This window comes from Drosophila navojoa, chromosome 2 (genome assembly GCF_054131105.1).
Source record: "Drosophila navojoa isolate 15081-1374.11 chromosome 2, UAZ_NAV_1.0, whole genome shotgun sequence".
Lineage (NCBI taxonomy): Eukaryota > Metazoa > Arthropoda > Insecta > Diptera > Drosophilidae > Drosophila > Drosophila navojoa.
In genome coordinates, this window is record NC_142890.1 from 9,093,493 (window position 1) to 9,102,664 (window position 9,172).

Sequence of the window (9,172 nt, forward strand, 5' to 3'; positions counted from 1 at the left end):
GAATAGATAATTTATTCGGCTTCTATGTCGGATTTGAGGGCATATTAACCAAAGAACGGCACTCATTAAAATGCACTAAAAGTCATCCAGCGCTGCACAGACTCATTTAGCCCTTATCATTATAATTAATTAATGACGATTACGTGTAATTAACATGTTCCACTTCCTCTTATTTTATTTATTCTGTTTTTCATGTGCTGTTTGTGATTTTAATTTATGCGTCAGATTTAAAATTAATTTCACATTATTTGGTAAATCAAGCATAAATGCGATAAATTAATAGTTAAAAGTAAATGAACCGAATTTTTATCAATAGTACGCACAATTGAAACATGTTTAAAACAAAAAAAGATTTGCCTCTAAATTTTTTTTGCGTCCGACATTAAATATTTAAGAGCCGATATGCTGTTGTCCTTTGAAAGGATTTCCTATTGGCCATGAGAGCGAAATCAAAGTTTGGATTAAAGGCGTGCATAAATAAATTTACAAATCGGTTTAGCCCGGAGCTCTGGGTTTTTGGACTTTGCTTCACTTTTGATGGGTTGTTTGTCTTTTACGAGCTCAGCCATGTTGATGTTCAGCAAAAGTTACTCAGGGCCCACAAAAACAAAGTAAAATAAAGAAGGGTGTTGACAGTAATTCCTCACGTAAGCCATTCGACACCTTTTTAAATATTTGCCATGCATTTTCATTTTGTTGAACAAATTTTTGATGATTCGCCGAGCGAGTTTTAGGACGCAGTTGTCACTTTTAATTGGTGCATATTTAATATGCTCCGGCTTTGCGCTCTTCGCTCATTACTCGTCTGACTTTTATGCCCTTTTCATGACGTGATTGTGGCCCCTTTCTCTTCGGCTCCACCCAAACTTTCCTGCCGCGTTGCATATTTTAGTTGAATGTTTGCCCTGACTTCGCCTAATGCCTGTAATACATTTTTCACAATGCCCATTACACCGGGTAGCACCGGCAGCACGTCATTCCTATGCGAGTTGTCGTAAAAACTGCATTAAATTAATGTGCACCAAAAATATACAGTCGAAATGAGCAGTGCGCGTCCCACGCTCAAGAGTGCTTGAAATCATTGATACCCTGTAGAAAAAGATTAAATATGAATATCAAGTATATAAGATTTAAATGCCGATGGGCATAGTATCAATAATAATTTATATATGTATGTGTATATTATTTATATACGTGTATATTTTGATTTAATACACTCACTCTTACAAAACTTACAATGAGTGCGTACTTTTAATGCCAGTTGACTCGTTGATTACAGGGTATAGAAATAATAATTGGCATTGGCAACGCAATGGCCGACGCTGAAGGGTCACCAGCATTCGCTGGGTTCATTCGCTTGCTCGCTGGCTGCGCTTTTCTGCGTCATTTTAAACGATGATACTTAAGTTTCCATTAAAGCACTTGCTGCGGCCATCAATTCAATAACTGCGCAGCTACATCGAGTCGCCAGACCCTTGGACGGGTCGAAATGCGTAGTTCTCTGCCGGCAGAGCCACTGAGAGTCAAGCATGCGCTGCGGTTTTTGCCCCACCAAGTTGAGCTTGTTGTTGGGGCAACTGGGCAAGTGGGCTTGTGGGCAAGTGGGCTGGTGGCCATTTGTGGGCGGTCAGGCCAAATATTTACAACGAACAACTTTTGCTGCAACAAATTGTATTTTATTTTACTTTTTTTTTTTGTATGGTACTCGTGCTGCGTATATGTAAAATGGATATGGAAACTGTGAATAGTAAAATGAAAAAGTGTTTTGCTCTTTTAGCTATACATAAAACATATTGAAAGGGAGCTTTCGTGTCATAATTTATCAATAGAAAATGTTTTGAATACTCATTAATGATTATTTATTTATACTTTTAGTGGCATTCCAGCCCTGGCGGCCAGATATACGCCATATATATTGGCTTTGCACACATGTAAATCGAGTGGTGCGGCGAACACTTTGTGCACCACACAATTTCATTAATGGGAGTTTTCTTTTTTTGCAGTTAAGCATCGTTGCAGGGCGCAAATATTTGCACTTTAAACTGAAATCAGTTCGGTAAAGGACAGGGCTTAATGTATTTGGCTTTCGGCGCTGGCCTAAAAAGCAATGCATGACGCATTGCGGCTAAAATTGATGAAAATAAATGAAACTACCTCAGGCGAGTATGAGCTATTGCATACCCTATGGATTAATATGTCTTTATTCATATTGTTCCACGTGCTATGTTAGTGGAACTATTTGCTGGGTTTTCCCATAAATTCCATCTCTTTAGCTGAGCTTGGCATACCCCACTTGGTCTCTGCACATTCAAATAAAAGCGAAAGCAAAACAAAAACAAAACAAAACAAAAAACTAAATGCGAAACTGGTTTACGACTGCGATAACGCACTCAGCACTCAGCACTCACTCGTCCCCGAGTCCGATTGAGAATACTTGAAATAATTATATAATTTTGCTGGCCGCAGATATTTATGAGGCCTAGGGGCTAGGCGAGTGGCCACTTGGCGTTTCGTGGTAGACTGTAATTCCAGGACCTACATATATGGCCCGAAGCTGATGTGAAAATGATAAGTTGTGGCCGGGGCAGGCTTAATAATAATGATAATGTGTCATAAGGTAATTATTCAGTTGCAAAAGGCTCGGCGGCTGAGCGAGCAGCAGGGGCGGCGTATTGCTCGCATAAATAAATATCCTGCAGTTATTTGGAGTGTGTGTTGACAGCGAAATTGATTGCAATTAATGGCCACTCAAAGGAGGAGCAGGCGAGCTGGGGACAGGAGGCGCAGCCACTGGTAGCTGGCAGGAACTGAGCTAGACTCCAATGAAGTTGCCGTCCGGAATATGGCAGCTGCTGCATAATATTGCTTTGAGAGATTTGTATGGATGTTAATATGCATCCGCTTTCTATGGTGCAGCTGCGTTTGCAACTGCAACTACAACTGCAACTGAAGTGCGTCTACTTGCGCCTGAGTGCACCGGCTCAAAAGATGTTGACGTGCAGAGCAAACAAAGGCCGAAGCTGAGCTGAGGCTTAAGATGTTCCAGCTGTGGCTGTGGCATGGCTTATCAATTAGGCAAATTAGTTGGCTGTCAAGGTTTAGCCACTTCAAGTAGCATTAGCTTACTTTTCGAGTAGTTAAAAGCACCCAACGAGAGACTCAACTTTAACTTAAAGGCAAGTGAAATCAATTAGCTCTCGTGTGGAGCCAACTAACCCAGGAGCCAAAGACCCAATGGCAGCCCACTGTAAGCCAAGTTGGCTATGTCAATATACTTTACTATATACAGTACTCGGCACACACACACACATATATATACACACACAGTCACACAGAGGATAAAAAGACACGAGCATATGCTAGGCGAGAGAGCATTCCAGGCATGTAAATATTCAAATCAAAAGCGCAATTGAATGTGCGAGTAAATGTCATCGTATCTCGCATTCAGATCTTTGATTGCCAGCTATTCAAAAAAGTGAGTTTATTGCACTACACTTGGCACTCAGCCAGAAGGCAGCGGAGCCGGAGCACAGAAATCTGAACTCAATTCAACCATTCCATTCCATTCCTTTTGCGACGGCTTTACCTGGTTCTGGTGACACTCAGACACAGTGCTGGGAATTGACACAGAATAGCCGCCAAATGCCAAGGCACAAAGCGAAATGAGGAAGTGTTTAAACAGAAAAAAAATAAAGAAAAAGAAAATGGTAAAAAAAGAAGAAAAAGTCAACTCGAGTAGAACTCCAGCTACTGCCACATACACACATAAATAGGGTAGTAGTAGTCGTAGTAGTGCCTTGGCCACGTAACAGGAAGTTGGCAACGTCGACGCCGACCATGGCCAAAGTGGCATTGATCTTAGCATTGGACGCTCGCAGTGCGCCTAAGGTTGAGGTTGAGGTGCTCGCCTGCGGGTCACTCATAATATGCCAACTATATTGAAGTGGGTTTTGAGTTGCGCTTCTTTCCACCACTTGAAATTGTAGCTTTGTGCGAATCGCTGGTCGAGTGCCGACTAAGATTTGACTAAAATTCAAGTGGTGCTTAGTTAGGGAGCAGAGCAGTTCATTCAACTCTCCAGTGGCTCTTCGAGCGGTCTACTCAGAGCCAAGCATTTGATGGGGCACCACACACTGATAGCGAATGCCAACTATCTTCATTACTCAATTCCGGGGCGGCTCTCGCTAGCTGATAACATAACAATGGGGTACACTCACAATAGCCGTGAAAATGTTAAACGAACTTAATACTCAGCTTTGACTTGTCTAATTAGAGCAACTGTTTCACTTTGATAACTATTTACTGCTTAGATCAAAGTACTTAAATCAACTGATCGAGTCGCTTAACTATTCACAAAGTAATATTTTTATGATATGGAAAGCCAGCTCTTTGCTTACAATCTATTATGTGACATGTGTCAAAAGGCTAGTTCAAATTGTGACTATATTATAGTTGAGGTATTGAATAATATTAACAGCTAGTTGAGTTTGTATTTGTATTGAATAATATTATAACTTATTATCTAATATTATTCATTGATTTAATATGTTTCTTTCTCATTTTATATTATAAGAATTCCTTCTTAGTATCCGAATAACTGATATCAGCCAATGGCTCATAACTTTACTACGAGCTCTCTATAAGGTCTTCAATTTATGCATTTTCAGCTGCATAAGGGCGAGGTTTTTTTAATGTTTGCTTAGCCAATTATCACAACAGTGCGTATGATTGATTTGGTGTCAAGTATTTATTGCATCTTAGCGCTGCGACAAGGTCTGGATGTTAATTGATGAACGCCGTTGTTTGCCATTGCCGTTGTTGCAGTGGGACTTGCGAGCTTGACACAACAAATAGCTAATAAATATTTGCGCAACGCTGCGTATGCATAATGTATGCATGTGTATTTGTGTGTGAGTGTGTGTGTGTGTGTGTGGCACTGCATAAATTAAAGGCCGAACCACCCAGTCAAACAAACTGCATTGGCTAGTGGTCATGCCATGAGTGGCACAACGATTTAAATTTCATCTGAATTCATTAAAACAGAAAGACAAGCTGGGCAAATTAATTAAATGGTCACTAAACATGGGTCAGTCCGGCGTTTAGTCACAGTGATTATGGTTAGTTATGCGGCGCGTAATTAAAATGTATTTCATCAAATTACAAATTGCATTTTAATTGACAATTTATGTTTGCAGTTTTAGTCGCACAAAATGCCAAAATGACAAATTTCCAACATGAAACATTAAACACCAAAAGCGATTCATCCACTTTTTACAGCCGGCATATAGAGCAGCACATGCCATGTCGAAATTAAAAGCCAACTCTTCACCAGTAAAAATGAAATTGCCAGAGTTTTGCACGGTTATTAAGACACTGCAAGGGTAGTTTGGGCGTAACGTCAGGGTGCCGCCTAACCCCAGACATGTGGGCGGGAGGCTTTTATATACATACATATGTGTGTATATGTGAGGACTGCTTAGCTCTCAGACTCTTTGACAGGATGCCTCTAGTTGAACACGTACACACGCCCAGCTTATCTATCAAGATGTCTTATTTGCATGTGTATCAGTGTGTGTGTGTGTGTGTTGGCTGTTTGTTCGTTCCACATGAGGTGTCTTTAAATGTGACGAGATCTTTATGGAGTTGCCAGCGTGCCTGCTTAGCTGGCATAAGCAGCTACGCAGATGTAGCTGTATCTGCGGGCTCGGAAGAGCATATATAGCGGGGCCTTACTGCAATTGATGAGGTATATTCGTTTAGTATTAAAAATTTGATATCATAAATATTACAGAGTAACTGAATGTGAATGAATAAAAGTAAATTGTGAATAATATTAGCTGAACTATTTAAGCATTGATATCTTAATGCAGGCACAAGTAAAGGGTATCTCTTAGTCATTAACTGTTGCATTGCTGGTATTTTCCCGATTTTATATATGTATTTATACATTTATGCTAATCGTGCTGGTGCGTTGTAATGCCGCTACTTTAACTCGTTGGCTTTTAAAGGCAACTTCAACGGCTTCGGCAACGCAGCTGCTGGCAAGCCCTTTTTTAGTGGCAGCCCCAGACGCAGTTGCAGTCGTAATCCTGTTCAGTGGCGGGGAAGACACACGCACACACACACACGCATATATCGCTGGCGTGTATTTCTGTATTTTATGCTATGTTTTCGCAGCGTCCTTTCATAACATCGCCTTGTCGGCTGCGTTCACAATGCGCTTTGTGTTCGACTTGTTTGAAAAACTATTTTACATTTAAGCGCGAAATTCCACACTATGAATGAATTTTTCATGAGCCGGCCAGGGCAGAGCTGAGCTGAGCTGAGCTCAGCCGAGGAGAGCATTCAGTCAGATAGGCACTTGACGTGAACAGCCAGATCTGCAGCACGCCCTTTCTTCGGACTATATGTTTCCTACTTTTTTTTTCACTGCTTCTTCTTCTTCTTTTTTTTTTTTTTTTTCTCTGTATAGCGTATAGTTTGCTAGCAGCTAAAGAAGGCAAGCGCGGATGCCGACAATGCAGAAAGGCATCACCGCAGTGCCCATCATTATCAACGGGGCGTCAGTAGTTGGTCTGGGGGCAAGCGTGGCTGATGGGGCGTTCACTTTGGTCAGTTGCATGGCATTTTAATTGAATTGATTATTTTAGTGCTTGGGTGTGATGTTGTTTGCTGTTTGTTGTTTGTACATCGGCACCAGGCCGTCGTCCAGGTAAAGCCGATAATGATTTGTTTTGGAGTCGACTAACTTGGCTGGCTACTCGACAGCTCGCCAGCTCGCCAGCTCGCCAGCCCGCAGCTGAAATGTTTTATCTACTGTAATTTAACCTAAATTCCAAGGCTGCAAATTGCATTTGGAGCACAAAAGTGCAACAGGCAATAAATGCAGACCAAGCACCACCGCCAACACCACCAACACCACCAACTCGCCAACTCACCAACTCAGGCTCGGTCCGAATCTCAGTCTTTAGACCAGACGAATTACGCTCGAGGGCAGCTATGTAAATTGTTTGTAATTTGGCTCTGGTTTCGGTGTTCTACACCGGCCGGGCCGACCAATGTGGGCGGCTTATGGAGTAGAGTGCTCTTGGCATTTGAACAAAATGATTATTGATCACTTAATAAGAAATTTTCATACAATGGCGCCATGGACAGAAAAGACCCAGCAAATGGCTCTTTGTGCGCCTGTGTCTCGTCTCCCTTTTGTGCTGCTGCTGAAGCTGCGATTGTATCTGTGTCTGTGTCTGTGTCTGTCTCAGTGTCTCTGTCTGTGTCCGTATCTGTTCTTGACAAAAAACCAATTTTAATGAGCTACACACGCTACACTGCACTTTAATGCAAAATAAATATAACTGCAAATTGCCAGCGAGTGAGAGAGACGAGGGAACGGCTGAACGGTAGAGAGCAGGGGGAGGGGGAGCGAGCGGAGCCAAGCAAAAGTGTCTTTTGCAGCATATTTCAATTGCTTCATAGAATGATTTAAGTAAATTATTATTTTGCCAAGCAAGCAGGAGTGTGTGTGTGTGTGTGTGTGTGTGTGTCTTTGTGTCGCCCACACAAAGATGCAACTGTTAGCAATTTAGATTGAGATAGTTGCGTTTGATGAAATATATATAGTATTTTTTTCTGAGTTGCAGCTGCCTGACTGCCTCTCGCTGACATCTTGAGACAAGATAATTTGCTACTTGAGAGCTCAAAGTACGAGCCGGTATCTTCGAGATACTTTGATAAGCTACGGTCTCTTGGCATTGCAAGCCAAATCGAAGTGGACTGCCAGCCAGCCTAGCCTCTCTTGAAGTTTTCATTTGCCAATCTGCCAGTCAAAGAAATCAGCTCGTGGATAGCTAATAGGCTGGCAAATGAATTAATGATTTGGCAATTTATTTCGTTATTATTAATCCCAACTCTAATAGCGACTTGGCCTTAATTGCAAAGCAGAAAACGTGACTTTAGCTTATTTAATTCAATTTATTTTGCGACTTATCTTGATTTTCCTATGGCCAATTTGTCTGGCCAAGAGAAAAAAGAAATTAAATGCTTGCCAATGGCACTACAAAATATAATTTCCCATATGAAATCAATGACAGAGAAGAGCACAGCGTGGGGCAGCCAGCATCGAGAAATAGCCAGCATATAGTGAGTAGTCGTGGTAGCTGAGCTGTGAATGGGTCCGCTGTGCACAGCTGGATGCCATTTGCCTATTGGCTCAAGAAGCACTTGAGTTTAACCTTTAAGGCTTTCCAGCAATATATGACCCATATAGGGCTCGCCTCCCCCGTATATGGCCGTTGGACATATCAAAAGTGAAACGCAGCCAGCCAGGCAATTTTATCGTTTACCTTCAACTGCAGCCGATAGACATCTTCGTGCAATGCAAATAGACATATGCAAAAGTATCTTACAGTTGGCCGCTGCCTCACTCGTTGCCGTTGCAGATTGTCATTTGGCGATAAGCGTTTGTGCTGCAGGCGCTGTGAAATGAAATCGAGATACATTTGTTGCTGCGCTGACCCAGTTCCTTTATTTTACAAATACCATTTACACTGGCGATGCCTAATGAAAGCAAAAACTACAAACAGACGAAAAAAAAAAAGAACCAGATAAATATATCTGTCTGTGTGTATCTGATATCTAGATATAGTTACATATGTGTGTGCGTGTGTGAGTGTGTGGTGTGTGTGGTTGGAGTCATGTGTGCGGTCATGTGGCGCCTTTTGTACGAATTGACTCATCGGCTTTTTAGTTTTCACTCGCTTGTACTTTTTACCCTGTGCTTTATATCGTGTTTGTCTCCCTCTCCCTCTCTCTCTCTCTCTCTCTCGCCCTGTCTCTTTCGATCTGGGTGTAAATATTTTTATCGTCTGCCATTGAAATTGCAGTATTTCAATTGAGGCTCATAAATTTTTATTGTCTGACATTTTGTTTATTTATTTAAGCATTTGAGCGTGTCTATTTTTAAATGAACTGACTAACTTTCGCACCCCGTCAGCCGAGTTAAGCAGAAAGCATTTCTAACCCTCCAATGCAACAGCAAACAGCACTCTCCCCCTCTCACTCTCCCTTTCTGTCTCTTTCTCTCTCGCTCTGTCGCCTGGGCAGGCAATTAAACGACATTTGCCAGACGCCAAGACAAACAATGACAATTACGATTGCTAAAATGTAATAAATATCT